Source organism: Mus musculus, chromosome 6, assembly GCF_000001635.26.
Source record: "Mus musculus strain C57BL/6J chromosome 6, GRCm38.p6 C57BL/6J".
NCBI lineage: Eukaryota > Metazoa > Chordata > Mammalia > Rodentia > Muridae > Mus > Mus musculus.
In genome coordinates, this window is record NC_000072.6 from 97,040,613 (window position 1) to 97,068,325 (window position 27,713).

The window sequence follows — 27,713 nt, forward strand, 5'->3', positions numbered from 1 at the left end:
CCTGGGCTCAAAGCCCTTATTAGTAGTAATACATTTTTCCCCGTGCAGTCGGCTCTGGTGCCCAGATCATCAGCCCAAGCGCTGTGAAATCATTTCAATTCTCTGCACTGCTCCTCTGGGGGCCTCGCTCCCCTCCCGTCAACACTCTCGGATCAATGTCTCATCCGCCACGTTTGAGAGGATCACTGATCCTTCTCATTCATTCTTTGGATCCAGGCTCACAGAATGTTTCCCCGCACCCTTTATCCCATTTTTCACCTGAAATCATCAGCACACACCGGGAGGAACCCGGCCCATCCTTTCCCCATCTGTTTCCCAATTTCTAGAACATTAAAAAGAAGCTCACTCCTAAGGGGTAGAAGAGCCAATTTTGCTTTTCTAAACCCGTGTTGGTCCCTTTTATCATAAAACAACAGGGAAAAAATCCAAACCAAAATATCCTTTTACTTTGACCAGTTCCATTGAATCGGGGGCTTTTTATTTGCTTGCAGAATAGTGGTACATCAAAAGTCAAAGGGTAGGGGCGAGAAGAGGGAAAGGCATGATTAAAAACCCGACATAGCTCAAGGACACAAGCAAAGTGTTAGCTGCTGGACTTAACTACTGCCCACTAATTAAATGCAAAACAATGAGGAGCATGAATGTAAAATAGGATGAGCAAAACCTATGTCCCCACCCCCATCATAAAATGCTCTGATCTCCCTCCACCCCAGCACGTTGCAGAGCCCTACTCAAACCCTTGGTTGGACCAGATGAGCGTGCTATGAGCACGCTGTTAATCAACACTCCCAGGTCTGCGAGGGCCTCGGCATTCAAAGAGAATTAATAACGGGTTCAGCTGCAGATAGCCAGGCCCAAGGTGCAGCTGGCTCCTATTCAAGTGCTCCAGGATCCACAGCTGGTCTTTTAAATCCCAAGAGGTCAAATTCAGCTTTCCTTTCTGGGATAGCCTGAACATCAGAACACCCTGAGAACCTCTTCAGGGTTTCAGAAAACCTATGGAGAATAAGAAAGAAGGAAGTAAGCATGTAGGTGGCTGTTAAACCATCTGTGGATCCTAGTGAGGGATGCACGGTGTTTCCCCGGGTTCTAGAAAACTGGGAAGATGGTGACTGGAGACACTAGGAGTGAGAACTCTTTCCTCCAAAGCACTTCCCAAGCAAGTGTACACTATAAGAGCCGAATTCTCAAGGGGCGGGTACTTAGGATCCGTCACTCCCAAGGGATGAACAAAGGAAGACTTTGAGATATCCTTCACTTAATAGCACTAACCCTTCTGACTACAGCAACAGCCAAAATGACCGCCTGCATACAATAAAAGGTTTCTGCACCCAACCTTGCACTATAGGATGCTCTTCCTCGCCTTATTCCCACCTGCCTGTGGATGAGGGTTGACAAAAGAGCTCCCTTGTCTGCCAAGGGTTGCAGGGACTGAAGCCAGCATGCAAATCCAGGCTGGCCTCTCCACAGCCAGTTTTCAGGAGGCCACCTACTTCTGCCCCCTTTTACACCTGGTGGCTGGGCAGGGCAGCCAAACAAAGCTGGCCACTAGAAATCAGATCCAGGGACAGGGAAGGCAATATTGCCAGGCTGGGAAGCAGGGGGTGATGGCTCATAATCGCAACCTCAGCGTTGGAGAGGCAGAGACAAGCTTGCTGGACAAAATAGGCTGGAGGTGTCTGCAAAAGGCAGCTCCATTTAGTGCCGTGGTTAAAGCAGAGCCTTTGAAGCCATGCTGCCTGGGTTCCAAGCCCAGCTGAAAGGGTGAGAGCCGCTGGAGAGGAGTTTCCTCTCCTGATTGCTCCTCCTGTATCCTCTCCCCAGCACTCCATCCTGTGGCATGGTAATCACTTGGAGAAATTGCTTGTCACTAATCTGATCAAAGTTTCAAAGATGTTCTTAGCAAGCTACTTCACCTCACATCCCCCACTGTGTGCACAGTAAATCCCACCCATCCCAATGGAACAGGAGAAGAGGTGGAAAGATCTGGAACAATACTTGGCACACAATAAACCCTATAGAAGTGGTTACTATGGTCCTCTTTTTTTATCACTTATTACTTCCAGCAAGTTGTAGACTTGACTCACAATTATTCTGAAAAGCAAAGCCATGCAGCAGAAATGCATGCTAACATCTACCAAAACATGTATAAGAGGGTTCATAGAAACCTTCTTTATGTACAGCAGCCAGACCTAGAAGGAACATAACAGCGCTCCCACACTTAACACAAGGGTGCTCTTCATTCTGTAGAATCCCACACAGACACCATGAGCACCTGCCCCAGGCAACAACAGACTTGATCCTAAACCTCCTGTTTGGATTTTTATGTGTTGGTTTTGGTTTGGGTCTTTAATTACAGAAACTGGGCACGTGGATCTGTGGGTAAAGTACTTGCCCTAGTAGCACAGATACCTGAGTCCAATCCCTGGAACCACGAGGGCCCATGTAAGCTATGAGTGGTAGCTAATAATTGCAATCCCAGTGTTGGAGAGGCACAGATAGTTTTGCTGGCCAGTCAGCCCAGCATGGTGAGCTTCAGAGCTGTGAGAGGCCTTGTATCAAAAACAGGGTAGACAGCTCCTAAGGAAGAACAGTCAAAGCTGTCCTCTGACCTCCATCTACATACACATGTTCACACATGATCACACATGAACACACATGATCACACATGAACACACACACATGGTCACACATGAATGCACACATTAATATATGCTCACACATGAACACATGCATGTTCACACATGAACACACATGCATATTTGTGTGCGCACAGACATGTTATCACACATGAAGACATACACACACAGAGGCAGGGGATGTGAGTGAGGTGTGAGAACAGTAGACTTTGAACCAGCCCAGCCCAGTCACAGTCACTGGTACAAGGAGACAAACAGACCTTCACTCTAGCCTAGAATAGGACAGACTACACTCAGAGGCCAAGCTCAGCTCTTTGCCTGCTTGTAAGCAATCTGCAAAGGAAGAATTGTTTTTCCATTTTAAGACAGTTGGGGAGGAGCTGAAGGTATAGTTCACCATTAAAACATAATGAAGTACGCAAAGTACTCAAAGGATTCAGGATAGCAAAAGAATATTTATTGTCATATAGAAATAAATTCAATTTTCATAAACTGTCATTTATGAAATGTTATTAAAATATGGCCAGGTTAACTTGCATATCATCTTAGCTCTTTTCCTTTCTAAGCCAAGGGATGAACGTGGCTGTAAAGCTGGAAATACTTACCACAGCTCTTTCCTGAAAAGATTCGCCAAGCCCCAAGCTGATGTAAATTTTTGCCCTTGCCAATGTTGTTACTCCACAGAGCCATCCCATGCTCTTTATCCCTCCTCTGAGAAGCTGTTCTTAAGAGTCGCTATGATTCACCCCTGCTCGACATCGGACATTATATCAAGTATATAATGCCTAAAGTGTACATCTAGACTCTGAGGATGTGGGACAAGCTCTGGTTCAATGGCAACGAGACCGCGTGCTCTCTTCTGGCTTCCTCTGGTATTGCATGCATGTGGTACAGAAACGTGCAGGAAAAAAAAATCGCTCCTACACGTAAAATAAAAATAAACAAATCTATAAAGCAATTTAAGAAAATCATGTTTAAGTCTCCAGGTATGATGGAAGATCAGTGTTGTTTCCACACAATTGGTGGAGTTCTTTTCTCCGTATGAAACACTCTTCATCCTAACTCCATAAGGGTCAATTCTCCCTCCCTTGGCAGAAGGAAACTTACAGGATACAAAATCCACACTAGAACTAAGAATCATATTCAGCCTTCTACCTTGTACAAAACAAGCACTTGAGGAACATATGAGGAAAGAAAAAAATACATGTAAGAGCATTTCTATTCTCTTTTAATAAATATTGAATCAACAGAAATATGCTGAATTTACCCGCTCATCGCTTCCGAGTATGACAATTTCTCTCTGCAATAGCAATAACTGTTTTTGACAGACAAGATCAAAATCTCCAAGGGCAAATGTGTACTTTAGGAAATAGAGTAAACACCTTGAGTTCCTTCCCGTGGAATGCTGGCGAAGAAACGGGGCGAGGATTCCTCCACTTAATGTTAATCATTTATGAAATACTGTGGCTCACAGCTGGGCAATTGGAGTCATTTCAGGCAGTAAATATACATTTCCTGTCAAAACACATCAAACGGAGAAGGCTTCAATTTATTTGAGAATGAGTTGTAACTAAGTTCCAGATTGGCAATTTGGAGAAATCTCTGATGGTGGTTAATACCCTTGACGGTTCTCCTTTCTTCCGTTTTATTTTTATTTTAAGACTTTTTTTTTTTTCAGTGCCAGGGATCAAACCCAGTCCTTGTGCATGCTGGGCGAGTGATCTACGCTGACCTACATCCCCAGACCCACTTTTCTTCACTTCTTGCCTCCCCAGAAATGGCTCCAGCCTCACTCTTGTGTCGAGCCTCCCCTCCAATTTCAAACCCTTCCCAGACCTCTGGGTTTTACAGAACTCCAGTCAGGTGTACATAATCCTCAAAGAGAACCCTGTGTTGTCTGCATAGGTAAGGGGCTTTCCCCACTGATCAATCAATCATCCTGCTGAATCCCTTCAGCCCAGTGACAGTAAACAATGATCTAAGAAATACAGGCATCTGCACAAATGGCTTCTTACAAAAATTAAGTCCCATTACCAGAGATTTACGGCATGGCTCTGGCAGCCTCAAAAGACTAAGGTTGGCCACCCACCCAGTATAGCAATTAAATAAATAGTCATGGTGAAAAACGGAGGCAGGATATTTATTTAGTCAGCATAGCCACACACTGGAAGCATTCGAATAAAATAAAGGCATCTAGTGGCCTCAACCTTTCTTTGGGTACCACGTGAAGTTTAGGTTTAAACGGCATAGCAGGGCAGGAGGGATGCACGTACCTCAAGAAACATCTCTGAAGATGTAGCAGAAAGTTTGTAAGAGCCAGAGGTTGGGAAGACTGCTATGGATCAGTGTGCTCTGGATGCAATAGGGCTATCGCACTGCACCAGTGAACTCACAGCTGCTGAGGCTGCCCGAGTAAAATCAAGGCGTCTACATCCCAGCCCTTCAACACCCTTCTCAGGAAGTTAAGGACTCCTTAGCACTGATGTATGACTTCAGCCCAGCACTGGGGCTTCAGGCACACTCTGCCACATGGGTGCCAGGGATCCAATGACTCACTAGGCAGTCTCCTCAGCCCCGGATGCATAATTGCAAAGGATATGCCGCACTCCGGGATTATAAAACTCGATTTAAAATCCAGTTTCTTGCAGACTTCCTTTAGTCACACCTTTCACATTACAAATCAATGTATGTTACTTTCAGACCTAAATTGTGCCGAGGCGGGTATGATGGTGAGTGCCTGCGATCCCAGCACTGGGAAGGTAGAGCGGGAAGATCAGTAGTTCAAAGCCATTCTAGACTACATAGGGAGTTCAAGGCCAGCCTATGCTACTCTTCAAGCTGCTTGAGCCAGTTAAGGGGGAGGGGGAAGGAAGGGGCTACTACTTGTTATCTACCAAGCATTCTTTTTCCCCAAGGGCAAGTACACCGAACCCAAAGAGCTGTCTGAGTTGCTTAAGGTTAATGGCAGTATTTACATAGCTATCAATTCACTTTCACGAAGAACTGCCCCTTAGGACAGTATAGCAATTGACAAGGCCCCCTGGCAAAGCAGAGCAGACCAACATCTCCGACCAGGAGGGGCAGCACCTGAGGAACCCTAATGACACCATTTCGTTTGCATTCCTGGGTTTATCTCCCCATCCACAGCTTAAAAGTCCTTAGACCTCCTGCTCAGCAAACCAGATGGTACTTCCCATCTCTCCATCATATTTAGAAATAATTCTAAAAAACATTGATACCAGTAGACTACAATGGCTGTGCCTTATAGGACAGTGCATCCCCCTTCTACCTGCACTATCTGATAGGTAGCCCCCACATACACAGCCGATGAAAGCTAAGTTAGTTAAACTGAAAGGAAGGTTAAGATGTAGGCCCTAGTTGGGTCTCGGAAACCCAGAACAAATGGCTACCTGAGGGGCCTATTAACATACCAAAAAGAATTCTGGCCAGCTTTCCCAGGATCCCTCAGCACCTGTGGCTCCTCCCAGCCCTTCTCATCCCGCCCCCTACTCCAAGGGTCTGGGCTCCGCTTTCCTTCCCCCAGTCTTATTCCTGTATAACTCAGCCATTTTGACTACACAGTCTCTTGACCAGGCAGCCTAATGGTCAGTGGCTTCTTTCTTGCTCTCCCTTCCCCCTCTCTCCATTCATGATCTGATTTAGTCTGCCTTCTGGCCATGTTCACCTGGACTCTTCCCCTCTGCCTGCTTTCTCCCTTATATCTACAGTAAAAAATCTTCTCTGTACTTTAGGAGACATCAGGTCTCCTCCTTTTCTTTCTTTTCTTTTCTTTTTTTTTTTTTTTTTTTTTTTTTTACCTAGTTCTAACTCATAATAGACACATTTACAGAGCCCATGAGGGAATATGGCTTAATAGCAAGCATTGAGGATTTGGGGTTTGTGCATGTTTATGCGTGACTATGTACATGCATTTGTGCTGGCAGGCATATGTGTGCATGTGGACTGAAGAAGACAACCTCAAGTGCCCTTCCTCAGGCATATTGTATCCTTCCTTCCTTTCTGCCTTCTTGCCTTCATTTCCTTTCTTCTTCCTTCCTTCCTCCCTTCTTTGTTTTTGTTGTTAGACAAGCTCCCTCACTGGTCTGGAACTCAGCACTCTAGGCCAGCTGGACAGTGATTTCTGGGGCCCACCAGTCTCTGCCCAGCAGTAGGGGTTTTAGTATAGTCTCGTCAAGTTCTATTGGAACATTCAAGAATATGTAAGATTGGGAGCTAGAGATGACTCAGTTGCTTAAGTGCCTACAGAGCAAGCATGAGTTTGGTTTCCTTGGCATCCACCTAAAAACTCCAGGTGTGGTCAGGAACACCTGCAACCCTGCAGGGCAGAGACAGGCGTATCCCTATAGCACACTGGACAGTCATTCTGGCTCATCAGTGAGCTTCAGGCTCTGTGAGAGACTCTATGTGGACAGATAAGGAAAAGAACAATAGTAGAAGCTTCCTAGCACTGACCTATCAGCTCCATATACAATCAAACACACATGTGTTCACACACACACACACACACACACACATACACAGAGAGAGAGAGAGAGACTGTATAAGATTGTAGTGGACAGATTTAACCTTTGATGCCCAGAGCCTGACCTCTCCTGGGGTTTACATAACTTAATTCTGCGAGAAGATACAATGGAAAGGCTTTGCGCATCCTCTTATTTCCCAGGTCCATCCACTCTAAAGCATATCCTATCAGGAGGTAATTCCACTTCTGCCCCCAGAAAACTCCCAACATGAGTAGAAAGGGACCTGAAAGCGTGAGAGGCCTTCCTTGCATAAGTGCCACATCCCAGCTAATGCTGTGCACGAACTTGCTCACAAATGGTCTCCTGGCGTCCTCCTCCCTCAGATTGAAAACATGGAGGAAAGTCTCAGTGTGTACTGGAAAAAGAGCGGGTGAATAAAATGTACCTGCACAGTAGAATACTAAGTGGCTGTTAAAAGTACTGAGGCAGCTCCAAGTATATCTCGGTGTAAACAGATCTCAAAAACAGCAAATGAAATGCTTGTGAAGCCAAATATCTGCTGTGATGCCATTTAAATGAAAAAGCTCACCTACAGGGTTATATTTAGGGAGCACGGTTAATTTAAATACTGAGCAGGAGCATTTGGTACACTTCAACGTTAAACTATAATGATGAGTGTGTTTCCTAATTCTTATGATTTATTGACACTGACAAATCCGCTTCACGTGGTCAGAGAGGCCACCCATGCCTGTCCATCCTTCCTCCCAAAGCTCAGTGTCACTTGAAATCACATCTCCCCATTCAAAAGGAGAGAAGTTAAACTCCCCAGGGGGTGCGGGTGGAGAGAGTGAAAGGCAATGGTTTCATTGTCTCTCAGGCACCTTTTACTTCCACTTTCCTGTGACCGGTGGGACTCCCACAGAGTCACTGTTGTCCAGCCTTGTGGCAGGTGGCTTCACTGCTACCATGATGTCACTTGAACAGCTGTGGCTGTGTGAACCAGCTGCACCCAACCATGGTTCCTTACAGTGCCTATCTGCTTTTAAGGAATGGTGTTTTTCTAAAAGAAGGAGAAGGGGGAGGAAGAAAAAGGAGGAGAAAGAAAGAGAGGAAGGAAGGGCTGGAGAGAGAGAGAGAGAGAGAGAGAGAGAGAGAGAGAGAGAGAGAGAGGAAGAGAGAGAGAGGGAGGGAGGGAGGAAGAGAGAGAAAGAGGGAGGGAGGGAGGGAGAGAGAGAAAGAGGGAGGGAGGGAGGGAGGGAGAGAGAGAGAGAGGGAGGGAGGGAGAGAGAAAGAAAGGAAAAAAGGAAGGAAGGAAGGAAGGAAGGAAGGAAGGAAGAAAGAAAGAAAGAAAGAAAGAAAGAAAGAAAGAAAGAAAGAAAGAAAGAAAGAAGAAAAAGGAAGGGAAGGGAAGGGAAGGGAAGGGAAGGGAAGGAAAGGAAAGGAAAGGAAAGGAAAGGAAAGGAAAGGAAAGGAAAGGAAAGGAAAGGAAAGGAAGGTGTTTTGAAGCTTCTATTTCTAGCCTCCATGTAAGCTATGTTCAGTTCTGTCCTCTCTGCCACTGAACTTGGAGCCAGGAGCTTCATCTGCTGACTGACCAGGTCTGAGTCCGAGAAGGTGACATAGTCCCAAAGGGCAGACAGACAGGGGGAAGCACACACAAGTGACAGTGGGACAGAGATGGCCAAAGGGAAACCTAACTTGCCAAGGGGGACAACCATGACTGATGGGTCCTAAGGAAATGTTAGCGCTGGCCTAGTCACACAGAATACAAGTATGAGAGAGGACCAGGGTTCCATACACCAGCTATGGAACAAAGAATCAGAACCAGCTGTGTGGAATAAGGAGATTAGATGCCTACCCTGGCCAAGGAGTTTGACAGTTGCAAGTTCTAACCTTTTTGCCAACACACACATGTTTCTGTAACTCAGACTCCCTCTAAAAAAGAGAGAGAGGAAAGAAAGAATTCACCAATCCCCATTTTATTTAATGAGTAAGTATAGCTGCATGTGTTGGCACATGCAGATAATCCCAGCACTTGGAAGGTCCAGGAAGGAAGACAGGAGTTCAAGGTCATCCTCAAGTACATAGCAAATTCAAAACTACCTTGAGCTGTATGAGACCCAGTCCAGGAGATATAGATATAGATATAGATATAGATATAGATATAGATATAGATATAGATATGGATATGGATATGGATATGGATATGGATATGGATATGGATATGCAAGCATTTTCCATTTCTTTTCTTATTCAGGGGAGGCTCACATTTGCAAACTTACAAGTTTTTTAAACAATGTGAGCCAAAGTAAAACCCCACTCAAAGCTTCTCACTTCAGCAGACACAGGAGGTAATTGACTCCTTCAAGTGACAGGAGAAAGCAACAAAACCATGCAGATACATTTTACAGCCCCTCAAGTCCCATAACTCTATTGACTACTCCATCTTCTAGTCCTGCCCAGCAATTCAGTTATTCTCAGAACGGATGAAATCTTAAATCCACATCAGCTCTTAACATCTGCCAGAGTCTTAACAACACAGAACAAAGCAAAAATCCCCCATATGCCACCTGCTGGTAGGAGTATAATTTAAATCAAAGTTCAAAAGTGTATGGGAGTCTAGCAGACTCAGAACCAAAAATTTAGTAGGATTGTTTTCTGTGCCAATAAAGACATCAGCAAAGTGGCAGAAGGCTGGGTACCCTGTACAGCCAAACCGCATCCATAGTCATTCAAACAACTGTACAGCTGTTTCAAAGCCTTCAACTACAGCAAGTGCATCTTGTGCAAACTGAAGGGCATTATCAAAATCAGTTTCTCACGTAGGACACTGATTCGACTCACATTAATTTATGCTTTGGGCTTGGTAATTTGAATCAATCTTCAGAGCCATATTATTTAGACAAGCTTATCAGTGGATTACAAAATTGACTAACTCCCATGCTAATCAAAATGGCCACGTGGTGTGGAAAAATCTTGACTAATTCCCATGCTAATCAAAATGGCCACGTTTTATGAACATCTCTTTCACCTCTGAAAAATGCACTGTCCTGCCAGGTGTTGCTCAGAGTATGGTGCAAGGCTAGCAACCCCCATGGAAGTCTGTGAGATATGCACACTTACAGGCTCCACCGTAAGTGTGCTAGATACCAAGCTCTGTGGGTGAAGACCTGTTTCAGCAAGCCCTCCAGACGAACCTTATTTACTGGCATCTAAGATATTGGTACTTGCCTGTAATCCAAGAGCTCCAAAATATGAGACGGAAGTGTCATGAATTAGAGAGCAGACTGAGTTACATAGGAAGGTCAAAGCCATTTTGGGGTTACATTTAAGAGACCCTGGCTCCTGAGCTGGGGAGATGGCTCAGTCAGTAAAATGCTAGCTATACAATATGAGTCTAATCTCAGAACCTAAGTAGAAGCCAGGCAATCCCAGCAGCAATCCCAGTATTGGAATGGCAGAAGCAGGAGACATACTGGAACTTGCTGGCCAGCCAGACTAAGTAAATCTACAATCTCCAGGTACAGAAGGAGACATCACCTCAAAAACTGGGGTGGGCAGCAGTTGAGAAAGATACTACTGTCAACCTCTGGTGCCTACATGCATACATGGACACATACATCCACACAAATATGCAGAGTGGCAGGAAGGGAGAGAATGTGGGACAGACAGACAGACAGACTTACTGTAGACAGACAGATGGACTGACTGGCCCTGGCTTTAAAACAATAAAACAGTGAGGCAATGATACCGCAGCTGGAAGCAAGCACAACAGAAGACCAATAATATTAATACAAAATAGATTTGAAAACTCCAGACTTCCGAATTTTGTAAAATGCCATTAGCCTAAACCTATTTCATCCCCACTCCTTCTAAGTAAATGAAGACCGGGAAACTCATATGGGAATGTAGACAACGGCGTGTGAGTTCATGTCTATTTATGCTATGGCTCAGAGATATTTGCACATCAAACCCGAATCTGAGTTTACACTGGGGATCCTGGGTCTTTTGTAAATGTGGAGAGAGTAAATTCAGAATCAAAATGTCTTGAAGAAACAGTTTTCTAGGAATGCTGCCAGTCCCTTCTCAGGGTGACCTTGACTTTCAGATTGAGGAGTCCTCCCCTCTCCTGATTAATACTTCAAGGAATGATTAGTGGGCTTTGTTCATGGAGACAGGGGGACACCCTGACTCATGACCTGCCTTCTCCAGAGCTCTCAGAGTTGTGACTTTAGCACAGAGGTTCAGTGTGGACAACAGAACAAATGGGTGCACCCTGCTCACGACTCCCCAACAGGATATGTGGAACCCCTGCGTTCCAATCCTTGCCATCTTCCTCTCTATGACACAGAAGCTTACAAATGAACTTCACACACCTGATGCAGGGTTCCATGGGACCCCCCATCCTTGCTCGGATAAAGGCTTATTTCTGAATCTTTAGAATCAAATTAGGACATCGTCAGATACCTATTTGTACAAACGTTAATTTCAAGTGTATTTAAATAACTTTGCCTCTTGCTTTTCCTCTTCTCATCAAGCCGAGATGCTTCCACTGTGTAATCACGATAATGAATAAACATGGGGTGCTTACAAAGGACTCCAGCACTGCCAAACTGATCAATTGTTAATTCTACCAAGTGACAGAACGTGCCTTCCTTGGCAACAACTCCATCAAGCCATGATTACAGTGGGAAAGATGCCCGTGCCCGTATTACCAGTGCCTCTGGAAAGTAAACCCACAATCATTCCTAGAATTCCACCTTGGGTTCATCTGGGTCATTTCCTCTCCCAACCCACCTCTCCACACCACCTCTGGGAGGCAGAAATTGTGGCATTTACAAAGTCATAGGCTACAAGATTATTAATTGGCAGAGGTCTGGAAGCAGCTATTAACAGACTAAACAAGCACAGAGAATATCCAGTGGGCCCCTATTATCTGGATAAAATAACAATTTCATAATAAGCATTTGGCCTGGAGGATCCAAATCACCATGAAATGCTTTTGTATGTCGGGACGAGGACAGTCAACACTCAGCCCGGAGACAACACATTCATTAGTTGTCCTGTCCCCATCCAGGCCTAGGCCATGCACCAGTTGGCTCAGCCTTTTGTGCAGGGAAAGAATGAATGACCTCTTAAAGGCTCTGCTTCTGCTCTGCCACAGGCTACTGGGGTGTCTTCATCCCTGTGTGCCTGTCTTCCCTCTTGCATGGAGGATACTAATGATGGTGCCTGCGTTAAATGACTCTGGGGACAAAATGGCTAGTGTGGTAAAAAGGTACAGCCACTATGACAGTAGCATGCAATCACTAGAGAAAATTAAGCACAGAATTCCATCAGGTCCAGAAGCCCTACTGTGGATACACAACAGCAACAACTGAAACCAGGGACGCCAGTGGCTATTGCATTTGTAACAACACAATTGATAACACACAATTTGGTTTTTTTTCCCCTTGGGGGTGGATTTGAAGTTGAGTGGGTAGGGAAATGGGAGAGGATCTGAGATGAATTGAGGTAGGGGAATGACACAATCAAAATATATTGTATGAAAATAATTTCAACTTAAAAGAAGAAAAATAAAAAGATATTTATACTTACCAATCCATGCACGTTTTATTTACTACGCTGTCCATCTTATATCTGTGATTTTTATCCTACTAAAGAACTAAAGTATATAAATATATGCTAGAAAGAAATAAAATAAATATACTTTACAGTGAACAAGAAAAAGATGGGACCAACCTAAATGTCCACTGACAACCCAAGAGGATGTGGGAGACAATGGGGAACAAACTGTGGTGCCTGCTACATCATGGATGACCCTCAAAGACATTGTGCTAAGTGACATAAGCCAGTCACAGAAGGACAAATATTGAATGGCCTTACTTACAAAAGGTACTAAGTGGAGCAGAATCCAGGGTCATCAAAAGTAGAATGGTCGATGACAACACTCACGGCACAGGGTAAGGAGTCAGGGCTCAACGGTTGTGTTTCAGTTTTATACAAAGAAAAGAATGTTTTGGATAGAAAGAGAGAGTGACACTCCAGCACAGTGAATATATTTAATGCAATTGAAATTTAAGCCTTGAGAAGGATTAAAATGGTCAATTTTATGTCATTTCTGTTTTTTCAATGCCCCCCCCCCACAAACAGCATATTCAAGACGGTAACTTCAATACTAGCAATTATTGCTGCTATTGTTTGTTTTATAAGCTCAGTAGACAAATATTTACCATACATCCCCTAACATGTAGTTTGCCAACACTCAGCTAGACATGATACTCCATAACTGTAATTCCAACAGTCAGGAAACAAAGGCAGAAAGATTGCCATGAGCTGACTTCAAGGCCACTCAGGCCGACAGAGTGACTTCCAGGACAGTCTAGGCTATACTGTGAGACCCTGTTTCCAAAATGCTCATGAAAACAAAAGACATTTGAGTTGCTCCTTGTAGTTCAATACCAAAACACTGCCGTGTACGTCCCTTCTGATAGAGACTCCAAGTTCTTTAGACACAGGGCCTAGCGGCTCCTGAGCTAGAACTAGCTTGAATGCCTCCTCCCCAGGGATAGCTTTCTTGGAACCAAAAAGCACCGTGCCAGCTTCCAAAGGAGGGAAGCCACCAACAGTCCTACCCAGCTGTGACACCTATGATCCACAACAACAGCCACATGGCATGATAACCCTGAGGGTGCCATAGTGGTGTACACACCTTGGTGGTAACCAAAAGCTCTCTGACTGGACTTAAGTCCTGTTCAACAGGAGGGAAATCAATGCCTGACACTAGAAATCTACCCAACCACCCAGCATCAGTGGTGCCATGGATCTTGGAGGAGAACCTACACCACCACTTTCCTTTAAAAAGTATCATCTTTAACTACATCCTAAATATTTGTCTTTGTATCCACGGGTAAACGTAAGCCTCACCCTTCAACAAGGAAATTTCTCTTTATAACAGACAGAGACTACTACAGAAAATCACAACCAATCAAAATGCAGAGGTATGGGGCCAGTCGCAATACATAAATCAACAAAGCCTTCAGTACCTAAGGCTCAGGGATTATTGCAGAAGATGAGGAAGAAAGATCATACTGTCCAGAGGATCGGGAAGGTTAATGTGAGTGTGTGTCTCCTAGCAATGTCAAAAGCTAAGGATCACCAACATGACTGCCTAGCCCTGAGCCGAAGAAGGGAAACAGACACACCAAAGCAGACAAGGAAATACCAGGAGGTCCCAACCTCCTCAAAGAACTACAGGTAACCAAGAAATGCTGAGACAGGGAGAAGGAGTCTTCCCTAGGGAAGAGCACACCGATTTGTCATTCAGTACCAAATGGTTAGCCCTGAAAACATGCATCCATACAAGTAACATTGTACCGACTGAGCAGGTTATATCTAGAAATATCCATGTATGTACATATGCAAGTAACAGCCATGGAGAAGAATGACAACACTCCCTCAGCTGATTGGCCATCCTTCCTCAGGTGGATCCAGAGCAGCATCTCTGAGCCTTACAGAATGCATTAGGAGGCCCTATGGTCAAGGGGGGAGCCCGCAGATTGCATGACATGCCCCCTCTTCGTCAGCTATGGCATCACTAGAGTCCCTCCAACAGGCTGAATAAACAAATCGGGAAAGTGGGGAAGGTGATGAGAACCCCTCTTAGCAAAGTGATTGAGTCTCAACAGCTGCGAGTGGATCAAAGCAGAAGAGGTAAAATGGAAAGAAATTCATCAGAAAGTGAAAAAGGTGCATGTCTCTGTCGCAGGGCAAAGTAGGTGTTTAACCTTCCTTTCTGTATTCATCCATAATATTTGAATGTTCAACTCCAAGCATGTATCACCTTTGTCATTTATGAAACAAATAAAAAAATATTTAAATTAAAGCAATGAGTAGCCAAAAATAAAACTTGTCTAGGCAGTAAGAGTCCTGGGATCCCTGTTATAAACCCTGAGAAACCCCACCCCAGCTCAGGAGCTATTGATAGCTGCTGGCTGCGGGAGGAGGATGCATCCGATTTCTTCAGGAATGTGGCCCTGGTAGGCTGTCCATGCTTCTGTGGATGGTCTTATATATATACAGGCAGCACTTATTGGTCTCAGCAAGTTAAAATCAAAGACGTGAAGTTGAGAGGGAGATATGGTGGAGGTAGACCCTGAAAGTGGTTGGGAGAGGGATGCATATGGTAAAAATATATTGTATGCATGAATGACATTCTCATACCCTTAAACTCAGCACTCACAAGGCAGAGGCAGGGAGATGTCTGTGAGTTTAAGGCCTAATGAATTCCAGGCTAGCCAGGACTACACAATGAGACCCTTTCTATAATTAATTAATAATTGATTGATTGATTGATTGATTGATTGATGTAAAAGTCTGTGATTTGAAGCCCACTGAGTCACAGGCAAGCAGCCATGCTATACAAAAGAAACTTAGGTGTTCAGGCAAAGGAGGACACAAATGTGAAGAAATGAGACTGAAATTTCAAAGACCACGTAAGGACACACAGTACAAATGAGAAGGTGAAGAATCCAAGCTGATGAAATGGCCATAAATGTAATTTTAAAAATCACTGAGAATTCCTCTCTGAGATTTTTAAGTTAAATTTTATTGCATTTAATTTTTTTGTGCATGTGTGTGTGCTTGCTGTGTGTGCGTGCGTGTGTGTGTTTGTATATGGTCAGAAGACAGCTCTCAAGAGTCTGCTCTCTCCTCCCACCATGTGGGCCCAGAACAATCAGACTCAAGTTGTCGGCCTTGGCTGTAGGTACATTCACCAAACAAGTTATCATGTCATCTGTCCACCTTCAGATCATTTCAAGTGCTGCAGAAGTGCACAAGGGTTTTGTAGCTTAGCCATAGTGTGTTCTGTGCTTTTTTTTTTTTTTTAGTTTAGCAAAAACAACAACAAAAAAAAATCCAACTCTCTCTTTACTTCATTATTTTAAAATCGTCATTCTTTTCTAGGCAGAACACTTTCTTTATATGTGCCAGCAGTACTCAATTTCAAAAAAGAAAACAGTTTGTCTGTGACTCCATTGCCTGTTGAGTAACAGCACCTCCTTTGGATTTGTCAGGTTGTCATGGTATTATCAAGTACCCCCAATACTGGATGCCAATCAGGTGCATAGGTGTCACATCCCAGTACCTGGTTTTTACCAAAGCAGTGTTCCAACAGCTGAGGCAAGCTGCTGAAAGAAATCTACAAGGCTCTCCTCTGCTGAGAAAGCCAAGAGAAGGGTCTCACCACAGCATAGAAACTACTGCATGTAAGTCTTGCTTGGAGCAGACACCGGGGCTGAGAATCAAGACTCTGGGATCCCAATCCATGCTCCCAGAATACATAGCACACCGGGATCAAGGCGTTATAACTCCTCCCTCTGAGATCAGATCTCAGAGCTACTTTCCAGATAGAGCCTTTGTATTTCTTAAACCAGAATGCATAATTAAGTTCCTATTTGAATAAAAAGGGGAAAAAAACACCCCTTGGACAGGCTTTCTAGAGGAAAGTGGACTGAACTTAAATGTTGACCATAAAACTGCAAGTTATTTTTATTTTTACACAAATATCAAATAGATGGGTAGACAGAGTTGGTGGTCTCTTGGGAGAAATGGTTATACTGCGGAGTGAAAATTGAGCAGGCAATATATTAGAAATGCAATTCCATGGGACAGTTCTCCAAGCCTGAACCACCTAAGGCTCTGACATTAGCTTTGTGAAATAGCATTTTCAGACCAAATAGTTATGGAGTGAGGAAGGTGACTGAGAGTGTCTCCCCAAGCCCATGGCACACAGCTTCACCTGTTTCTTACTCTCAGTCCCAGGCCATCTTCAGGGAGGATAACTTAACACCGAATGATCAAGTGGAGGGAGGCTTTGAAGACATCTTGTGATCCTGGATGACCTGGCACCAACATCCGATGATGCAAACACCTGTACGCCAACAATTCAGCCCACTGCTCCGGTGGCTGCAGTATGGTGGACAGAGCACACACAAACCTAGTCCATTTCCCATGATGTTTCCTAAGGAAACAGAGCCACAGAGGGGCTGAAAACCCCCAAAGGGAAAGGGAACATAAAGGGGAGAGTACACCTATGCAAGTTCTAATGAGATTGTAAAACCCCGATTGGAAAATTTTAGCATTAGGCTAAGCCACGTAACATAGAAACTCCCCCAAACTCTACAACCAGGCAACTAATTGGAGAGTTGGAAAGTGTCAAAAAAGACTCCATCCCCTTACCACAGGCAATATAGGATTCCATACCCAGTATACTCGGTATGATAGGGTGATTTTGGTCAATGCAAGCTCAAAACAGGCAGAGGATTGGCTGCTGATGACATCATGCCCATTGGTTAATCCCCAGTGAATACAGTTTTAATATCATATGCATCGATATATCATTTACATAACAAAGTATTGTAATAAGTGTGACAGTAAACGAAGGGGGCAGACAAATCTGCTATTAACAAAGGCTCTGTGACACAGAAAAGGAGGTGGGTGTGGGGACAAAGCAAAGATCTGTTCTTTTTTACTAGCAGGAACTAGGTTATCAAACAATACACGCCTCAAAAAAGATCACAAAATGAATATTGAAATCCAAGTGACCTAGAACAGTCCAGTCCTAGAAATATCAGAGGCTGCTTCCAATAAAGAATATTCAATAGCAAAGAGATATTCACAGGTCTATTTTGCAATGAGGTGAAATAATACAACCATTCACAACCTGCAAACTGCCTTTCTGAAGAACTTTATTACAGATAACAGGGAAAACAAGCCAATCAAATCATGACTTAAGTCTTCCAACACATTGTGACATGTCAAAGGTAGTTAGCACTGAGAGAAGAGAGCGAAGTCTAGAAAAACAGGATGGGAGAGGAACTTAAGGGAGGAAACCTTGAAACACAGCCATCGATCAAGCTATTGAAACAAACTATTGATCAGAAAGCATCCACACCTAGAAAGCTCTGTGCACCAAAGAGTGATGCCAAATCTCTGGGTCATTTGGAGAGGACATTAGTCACCATCAGTTGGAGAGACCCTGGAAATCTTAACAAGACCTGTATTTCCAACCCAGAGGACGTGGGCTTGCACCCCTGACTTGTGACTCTCAAGTTAGCAGAAATGTGCCTCATCCAAGAATCGGTTGTAGAATTCTTCAAAGCAAATCAAACGTCTGTTCCTAAATAGCCAAGCGGTCAACAACACTAACTACATTGTCAGACTGCCATTCCTAAATTATATTGGGGTTTTGTTGCTGGTTTGTTGTTTGCTTGCTTGTAGCAAAGATGTTTTGACGAAGCTTAGTCACTGATGTGCACAGGTTTGGTTGCCTGAGTCAGCAGATGGGCTATCCCCGTATCAAGGATTACAGGAAATATCAGACTAAGGACTCAATGGAAATACCCCCTCTCCCACTGAGGCCGCCTCCAAGCAGGGATTTTTGCCTGTCACATCTTATTAACTTTGCTCTTCTCGGAGGGAAGGGCATTAAAAAGTTAAAAGCAAAAAGAGTTCTGGGATCAGTACGCTTCACCAAAAGGGATACTTCAGTCCCGGTGGGGGTTGGCACATGGCTGCTACTCCAAGAGTCTGTGAACTTGTACATATGCATATTTCTGGCTGATTCATAACTCAGCGTTCAAGGGAAAAAACACACTAACACACTAGCAAGAAGCTTGTGGCTTGGGCTGCCTTCCCAGGTGCAGGCTATAAAGCTTTCTATTTCCAATTCTCCAAGGACAAGCTTGGGTTAAAGACGCCCTGCGGTGCGGTGCGAGACAAGTGGCCATGTAACTGAAGCAAGAGGGAAATAAATTTTGAGGCGCTTGCAGCTTTGGTGGACAAAGCCGAGATGCCTCACCAGAACTCTAAGACCCTTCCCTGTTAACCACCTGCGCTCCCAGTCAGCCCAAGCTGTCGGAGGTCCAGGAACCAGCCCACCTACTTCCTCCTGCTGATACTTGTAAGGACCCCTGCTCGGATGCAAAAGGATGAGACCTCAGTGGCCAGACAGAAGCTCCAGCTCTTGGGGTGTTCGCCCTGAGACTGCTCACCCCAGTTCATCAAGTGGCTGCCTCAGCACCAGTAGGGCTCCAGAGTCTGAACTCCCAAATTGGAAGTGGCTGCTGCCCGCCGTCCCTACTCATAACCCCTAGCTGCACGTCGTATCCTTCTCAGTGTCTCTTCTAACTTTAGGATGCACGCGGCTGATTCAAGTACTTCCCCCTGCTCCCTGCTAAATGCTGGAGTGACTAGGGCTAGCTACACCGAGACTAGTGAAACTGAAATTAGCCCCAAAGGCCACTCTTCTCGCGGAGACCATGCTTAAGCATAAGGTTCAAGGCTGCTCTAACCCCTTCTCCCGCCAGCTCTACCCCAGAGCCCATTCTTACTAGACTAGAAAGAGCAGCCGAGTCAGATCCGGGAGTCCAGAGTGAAGCGCCGATCACAGCACTGAAACCAAAGGATGCTCAGCTGGCGACTTGCGCCCATCACCCTCTTAGTACGGCCGAAAGTGGGGAAAGTTCCGGTGCTGCTGCAAAGAGAAGCCAAAGCTACCGTGGGAAGCGCCGTGTCTTAAAGAAGAAACATTGTCCCAGCCAGATCCCAGAGGGTGCAGACAGCCCTGCGCGCCCAGCAAGTGCGCCCCGTCCAGGGTGGCTCCAGGCTAGCAGTGCAGAAACCAGCCCAGAGCTAGCTGACCAGGAGGAGCCCGGCTGGCCGCTGACAGCGCTGATTGGCCAGACTGCCCGATTGCTGGCGCCCTTGTCAAACCCCGCAGTCCACGTGGGCCTGTCCTCTGAGCCCCACCCCCCCTCCACCCCTCTTCCCTCACCTCCCTACCGTACTGCTGTGTGCGCCTCTCCTAAGCGAGCGCCTCGCTGTGGCCACTACTCCGCAGGTGCTGGAGGAAAGGTGTTGATTCTTCTGAACACCTGAGAGCCAAGTTAAGCCCTGCAAACGGTAGGAGAATTTGGGGTTCCGCTCCCAGTTGAAACCATTTCCTCCACAGAGGTCCCACTACAGACTGCAAGCAGGCATCTTCTAACGTGTGCAAAAGCAGTCTGGCTGCATGCGTAATGTCTTTGCGTGAGAAAAAGAGAAAACTTGACACACAGGTTAATAGCTAAATGATTTTCTAAAACAAAAACAAACAAACAAACAAACAAACCTGTTTTAATGGGACTCATTGCCTAAGCATGCCAGAGACCAGCACTAGCACTACATAAAACTAGATGCAGTGATGCAGTCTGTGACCCTAGCAGGAGGATCAGAAGTTCAAGGTCATCTAGACGACATAGCGCGTTTACCGTTAGCCTGAATCCTGTCTCTAAAATCCAGTTCTTTGATGCCTTACCTCTACCTTGTTTCCAGCCCCATCCAATCGCTTTTCCCTCTTCCCTCACAGAAGTAACCAACAATCAGCGGCATTTAAACAGTATCTTCTCTCATCTGACCGCCATTGTATAGATGAGAAAACTAAGGCTCAGAGAGGCTAAATAATTTGCTCACAATTGTGGAGTTAATTAGTAGTAGTACCGCTTATATTTGACCCCGGTTAGCAAGCACGTGCCTTCTCTCTGAGACCAGGCTAGAATTTTGGACTTTCAGGCTCCACCCTAGAACCAGAATTTTCATTTAAACTCAAAGTCCCCATGTGGTTGTTATATGCATGCAGTTTGAAAACCACCATTCTCTGTCACCGTGCTGTCCTCTGCCACTGGCTAACAGCTCCCCCCACCCCACCCCCAGTCCTTTTATTTTTCATTGAATTAAAATGATGAGCCATCTACCGCAGACGCATCCACATATATCCACTTTCTCTCCCTGCTGCTTGGTCTCATCCAGGCCACTGCCCTTGTTTCCCACGCCTCCTGCCACACACACAAGCCACACCACATTATTTCCCTGATTGCAAAACAGTGACAATCCCTGGCTCTTTTGTTATCAAAATTGGGGCCTTGCAAAGTCAGTCACGCTATTAAATTGTCACCAACCTAAGGGTTTTCAACCATGAGCAACCCTTGCGAGCGTGCCTGTTCCTATGATGGTACAGTTAAAGGACATCCTGGTAAATGTCCAATGATGTGATATGCCGAATGCAGCAGTTGACAGAGGCAGAATGCCCCCTATGAACTGAGCTATACGGCCAAATCAGCACCACAGAAAGGTAAGTAATGGGAGGAGGGAGCTAAAGGAGTTCCAATTATTTCTTCATCCAGCTGCTTATCAAATGCCATGTCATCAAATGCTATGTGCCAGGCTTTGGGATGCTGTGACCAACCCAGCAGGCGTGACTTCTGTCTATAGTTACAGGGAAGGTTGGGCACCAAGCAATTCAACCAATGTACAAAAGAGGCAAATTCAGAGCAAAATATGTATTAAAAGATTATAGAATGAGCACAGGAATTATGGCGGTGTCCATAATTCAGATTGTCTGCCCTGGTAAAGTCACTGACATGGTGACAGCCAAGATCTAAAGGACAGAAGGTCTACCAAACAAACATCTAAACAGAGACTGTCACCAGCATTAGCTCAGTTGTCCTCTCGTAAAAACAACAACAACAAAACCAGCTCTGCCACTCATTGCATAGGCCCCTCCTTCTATCCTGCCAGCTGTTATGCACCATTTGAAGTTATGTCAAATCAATCAATGTCTGTATTATTAAAATGGGTCAGACTATTTTTTTTTATGTAAGACCAAGTGAAGGTCATGCCAACAGGTCTTTTGTTTGGTTTTTGTTGTTGTTGTTGTTGCCTTTGCATTTATGCACGGAAACTCACAAACTCCCTTTGTGCCTCTAGGAATTCTTGTTATTTGAACTTTATGTTTCTCTTTCCTCCTCTTATAACAGATGGAACGAGATAGTGGGCATATCTTGGTTTATAATACACACACCTGTGACTGAGCCTGTGGCAGGACATTCTGACACTACTAAGCCTATTTACAAAAATCTCTCCATTATCAGGGTGGGGAAGATGGTTCCATGGATAAAGCACTTGCCACTCAAACCTGGTGACCTGAGTTCAAACCCCTGGAACTGATATAAAATCTGGACTCAGTAGTACATGGATCTATAATTCCAGGGCAAGATTGGATGTAAAGACAGGAGACTCAGTCAGGCTTATATGGCAACGTCTGCAATGACAGTTTGTCTCAAGCAAGGGAAGAGGTGAAAACTGGCAGCCAAGTTTGTCTTCTGACCTCCACGCATGCCCTGAGACACACATACGCACAAATCCCCTTATTATTAAGTAAAACTTCAATTTAAAATTCTTTTCTTGCAATGCTCATGTACCTGGAGTATAATTTTTCCGTAGAAGACTAATAATGATAACAACAAACATTAATCATAGCTGTGTGTCTGAGTATGCTAAGTGCTTTATGGGGTTATCATGCTCATCTTCTGAAAAAGTAAATTTCTCTTAGTACAGCTTCTATTCCACAGATGAAAAAGCTCCATCTCCAAAAAAAGGTCAAATAATAAGCCCGTGGTCCTGAGCCAGTCTGTCACCTAAAGTCTGTGCCAGAGTGGCTAGCAGAAACAAATGAAGCAAGCCTTTAGAATGCAAAGAGCATGTGTCTATCCCACTGCATTGGTCTTTGAAATCTTCAAAGCGCCAGTCACTCACCTTTTTTTTTATTTACCCCAGCCCTTTAACTTTCAAGTTCACTTTTCTCACTAAATATTTGCTTTGCATTCCCTTGCTTCAAACTGGGAACTATAAGGACCTTGATAAATGAAACAACTTGTGTACTTTTTTTTATTTGTGTGAGGCTGATCAGCTCTTCTTTCCTCTGAGGAAACGCATCGGACTTCTTAGAACTGTCTACTTTGACATACACCGATATCTCACTCACTGACAGCTCTTTAACACAAAGGAGGCCCACCCCTTACCCAAGTAGCAGAAAAACAGGCGAGGAGCAGCATTACCCCTCCCAGAGGGGATGCTGAGTGCCGTGTAAAACACCGGCTTCACCTCTCCTTACACAGATATGAATAGGTCTTCCCTCCTGCCAGAGAATGAACTTTTGAAAATGAATCAAGATCTGTTCTCACAGCTTCCCCATAGCTCTGATCCTGGAGAAAGCCCAGGGTACTTGCAGTGAGGAAAAGATATAAGGCTCCTCTGGCTAGGGCTGGAATCCCTCACCTTCCTCAGGAAGTACAGGGTATACAGTTGCTAATGACTTCCTGCCTTGGATGGCTTGGTCAGACTTGTTTTAGACTTCTGGAACTCAGACAAGGTGTCTGGCTATTTGCTTTGGAAGGCTTAGGTGGGGTTCACTACCGTTCCCTTTGCTGACCACAAGGGTTTCAATAATTTATGTCTTGGACAGGAACAGCACTTCAGGGCAAATTAGTGTAAGAGGGATTTATGAACCCACAGCGAAGCGCATTTTTAGAGATAACATGAGAGCCACTGCATACAAAGATACAAACTCGATTCTGATATGGCCCAGCATCATGTAGAGTGGATAATGTCCTCTCTTCCCCACCTCTTCTATCCCAACATCTCCCAGTTTCGTTGTCAACCTCTGAGCTACATTGAAGATTGGGGATGCCATTCATTCTTTATTTCATTGATTCTTTTACTAGCTCATTTAGAGTTTCTGCTTATCAAAGGAATGTGTGCATACTTGTGTTTATAGCAGCATGATTCGCAGTGGAATAAAAGTGAGAAACAGTCAATCTGTTCAACAGACAAATGGTAACCAAAGTGTGGTGTGTTTGTGCAACTTGTACAATAGAGTATTATTACTATCAGCCTTAATTAGGAGGGGGATTCTGACACACAGAGCAATGAATAAATCTCAAACACAGACAGTTATAAAAAGACAGTGTGATTTCCTATAGATGATGTACCTAGTATAGTAAGATTCATAGAAATAAAAAAAGTAAACTGTTGGTTGCCCAGGACCAGATGAGGAGGAGATGTGGCCATTGCTGTTTAACAGAAAGAGACTTCCAGCATAGGAGAGGAAAGATCCCAGGAGATTCCATGATGATGGCTGTCCCAAAACACAAGTGCATTTGATAGCATCCAGTTATTCACTTAAATGCAATTACATGGTAAATCTCACGATATATGTACTTTACCTCAACTAAGAATGGCTTAGTAGTTATTCTCATCCACTTTCAATCTGGAGTTTTCAGAGCTGAAATTTCAAGATATGACCCCACTTGTCTAACAGATTACCAATGTAAACATCTTTTGGTTATTAAAACAAAACCGTAACTGATTCTGTTTGTGTGTGCCTGATGCTCCATTCGGCATTGGAGATGCAGCTTTAAAAGGGATTAGTAATCCTTGACCTCAAAGAACACACAAGAGCAACCACACTGGTCCAGATGGATTCTTTATTTTTTCATTTGCTTTAGCTACTACTACATGCCAGACTCTTGGCTGCATCCTACTGTATTAGTGGATAATAAAGAGAGGTGAACAAAGCCCCCATAGGACTGCCAGTGCACCAGGGGAAAAGGGAAGTGAGGGATTGTCTAACCCCTCCCCATCAGCATCCTTAGGTTCTCCATATTTTCACATCCAAGACTCTATCAAGGTGGCCTTTTCCTGTCTGCCAGTGATACCCAGGTACAAAGAAATGCCTGTGGTGCCTCTCAAATTTGTAATGTGTCAGTAACATATCTTGTCTTGAAATAACATACCAACCCAGCATTTCCTAAAATGCAATTTTTATTCCACAGATGGAATGTAAGATGATCTTACCCAAAGCACAGGGAAAAGAGTTAACAGTTATAATTCGTTTTACTGTCCATTCAGAAAGAGGCTGAAAGAGAACATTAAGCCTGTGGTTTCATAGATTGTGTGTTTCAATCGAGGTTGTATTCAGAGGGATTTCTGATTAAAAAGAATTACATAGGTGATCATTTAAGACTATGGCAAAAATGAAAAAGAGACTGACTTTTGTAAATGTAGCCATGACTCCATTGGCAGGCATGGCTGATGGGAAGAGCATTCTGGGAAAACCCAAAGCTTCCAGATCTATCCCTCCCCACCATGGGCATAGTCTGCTATAATGTCTCTTCCCTTTCCAACTTCCCAGGCCAGGGCCCCACAGAGCAAAGGCAGAATCTCTGTATTGTCAATTCAGCAACTCAGCTTTCTCTAAAAGAACTCCATGTGTTAAAAATGGCGGCACACACATATTGAGAGTTAAGCGTCTTTGGAACCTGGGTTCTCAGAATGCTGAGTCTGGACCTTACAAGTTGATGTCTCAGAGGAAAGATAAAAAGAGAAACCCACTTCCAGGCCTGACCTGTCCTATTTATTCACCAACACATCTAGTGCAAAGTCTCGGGCCAAGCTGAAGAATAAGTGTTGAGTTCTATTCCATTTCTTTTCCATCTATGCTATTTTAATACATGCAACAAAACCCACTTGCTATTTAGTTTTTATTTTTGAACTTGTGGGTTTTTTTCCCTCTACCTTAGAAAAACATTATTTAGTAAAAGGTCATAAATGTTAAAGTAGGATTTAAGAGACTTCACTCGGGCATCTGACATTTGGAATACTCCTAACTGAGGACTTGCCCACCAGGGACCCTAAACCCACCAGTGGACTTCAAATCCCATGATTTCAAGCTGGATGCGGTATTAGCCTTTTGCTTCTGTGCCAGCATCCCTTAGGAGTGAGCATACAAGCCAAAACTGTTGATTGCAAGGGACAGAAATAACAGAGCTAGAAGAGGTAAAGGGACAGATGTCCACCCATGGAACAGAGAGGCTCCACCAGTGCAAGGGATGCCAGTACTCAGGTCGACAAGATGGCTCAGTGGGAAAGGAGTGTTCACAGGTCTGACTCTCAGACACACGTGGTGGAAGGAGAGAACCAACTTCCACAGGGATAGCTCTGACATTCACATGGGCACTGTGGAACACACACACACACACACACACACACACACACACACACACCATGCATGCACACATACACACAAAATAAAATGGTTTCTGTTTGATTTGTTGTTTTGTTTTACTATTTTAAAGATAGTATACTCTTGGAAGGGCATTATATGTAGATGTGTCTTCTCTCACCTCTCATACTATTTGTTGTTGTTGTTGTTTATGACTTAGATTGGACTCATTTTCTCTTACAATCTTCCCAATGGCAAGGAAGATGTTCCTTGATGACCCAAATATCCCCGCAGCAATGTGAGCTTCATGAGCTTCATGTAATAAGAATTATCTCTGATTTCAATTTTTTCTTTGTTTCACAAGCCTGTCCCATGGCTAGGACATGAAGAAAGTGAAAACAGTACCCCTGTCAGAATTGCATACTTATGAATTCCTGGAAAAGTAATATTGACACCAGAAATTGATATCCACTGCAGGATTCAGCCCTACCCACTGCTCTGACTGCCTGACCGGCCATATGCTGTATTACCCAACCCTCAGGGCAATAGCCTATTAGACTATTTGGGCTTCTAAGTCAAGTACTGGCCAACCAATGTCTCTTAGCTGGTAACATAGCTGAGAATCAGACATTTCAAATATGGACTTTGAAAATGGAAGCTGAAGAATTGAACCATGTCATTGAGACAGTTGAGCTAATTACCATAAAACAGAACACAGGACACACACTATGGACAATATGTAAGTTACATCACCTCTGAGAGCATAGACTCATGCAATGGCTAACTCAATTTTCCAGTTCCCCTAAATCCTCAGGGCCTGGAAATTTGTGTTGTGTGCAGACAACCTAGCACCGTGTGGCTCACCAATGTAATGCTTTCACTCAGATTGTTATCTGTCCACTTTGTAGCAACTCCTTTGAAGGGCTGCCTTTTCCATTTTCTATATTTCAGACTGAGGCTCACAGGACCAATTTAATGTCCCTCAATGTGACTTTCATACAACTGTAAAGTCTTTTAAGTTATGAGTGTTTTGCCTTCTTTCTTGTATGTGTGGGGGGGCAGGTTATGCATACATGTATATGCATGTGTGTGTGTGTGCACTCATTGGTGTAAGTATAGGTGTACACATACTGCCTTGCATATGCAGAAGACAGAGGACAAGTTGTCTTGAGAGCTTGAATAATACAGTTATTTCAGAGGAGATACAGATATAAAAAGTATCTTCTGAACACCTTACAGAAGCCACAAGAGGGAAAAAAGCTGTTGAGAGGAAGAGTTCACACCATCAAGTATCTTGTGATCAGTGAGCGATCTGTGCCATTGGCTGTCTGCTACTCTGTCCTCTAGGAGTCAGCATTGGTTTTACTTGTCTTTAGCTTGCAGAGGGCAGATTGGGAAACTCTGATGCCTTGTACACTCTCCTGAGCCAGTCCTTTATAAAGAATTATGTAACGTACATCCATTCACATGTATGTGCCGGTATAGGTTCTGTTTCTTAGAGAACTCTACAATAATAGTATATCAGCAAAGGGAGACTGAGAATTTAGAGAAAGAACAATGACTGGACACCCAAGTGTAGTGAGACAGAAGGGACTTTATGTAGTCTGGCTGGCTGGCTGGCTGGCTGGCTGGCTGGCTGGCTGGCTGGCTGGCTGGCTGGCTGGTTGGTTGGTTGGTTAGTTGGTTGGTTGGCTAGTTGACTGGCTG

General features: G+C 44.3%; 1 protein-coding gene across 1 annotated transcript in view; it reads right to left on the bottom strand.

The window, feature by feature from the left end:
• Window positions 1-19,799, bottom strand: part of Tafa4 (TAFA chemokine like family member 4) — a 229,206-nt gene extending 209,407 nt beyond the window's left edge. The window contains exon 1 of the mRNA NM_177233.5: window positions 19,519-19,799. The gene's annotated coding sequence lies outside the window, so the exon portion shown is untranslated. The remainder of the gene's footprint in view (window positions 1-19,518) is intronic.
• Between the last annotated feature and the right edge of the window lie 7,914 nt (window positions 19,800-27,713).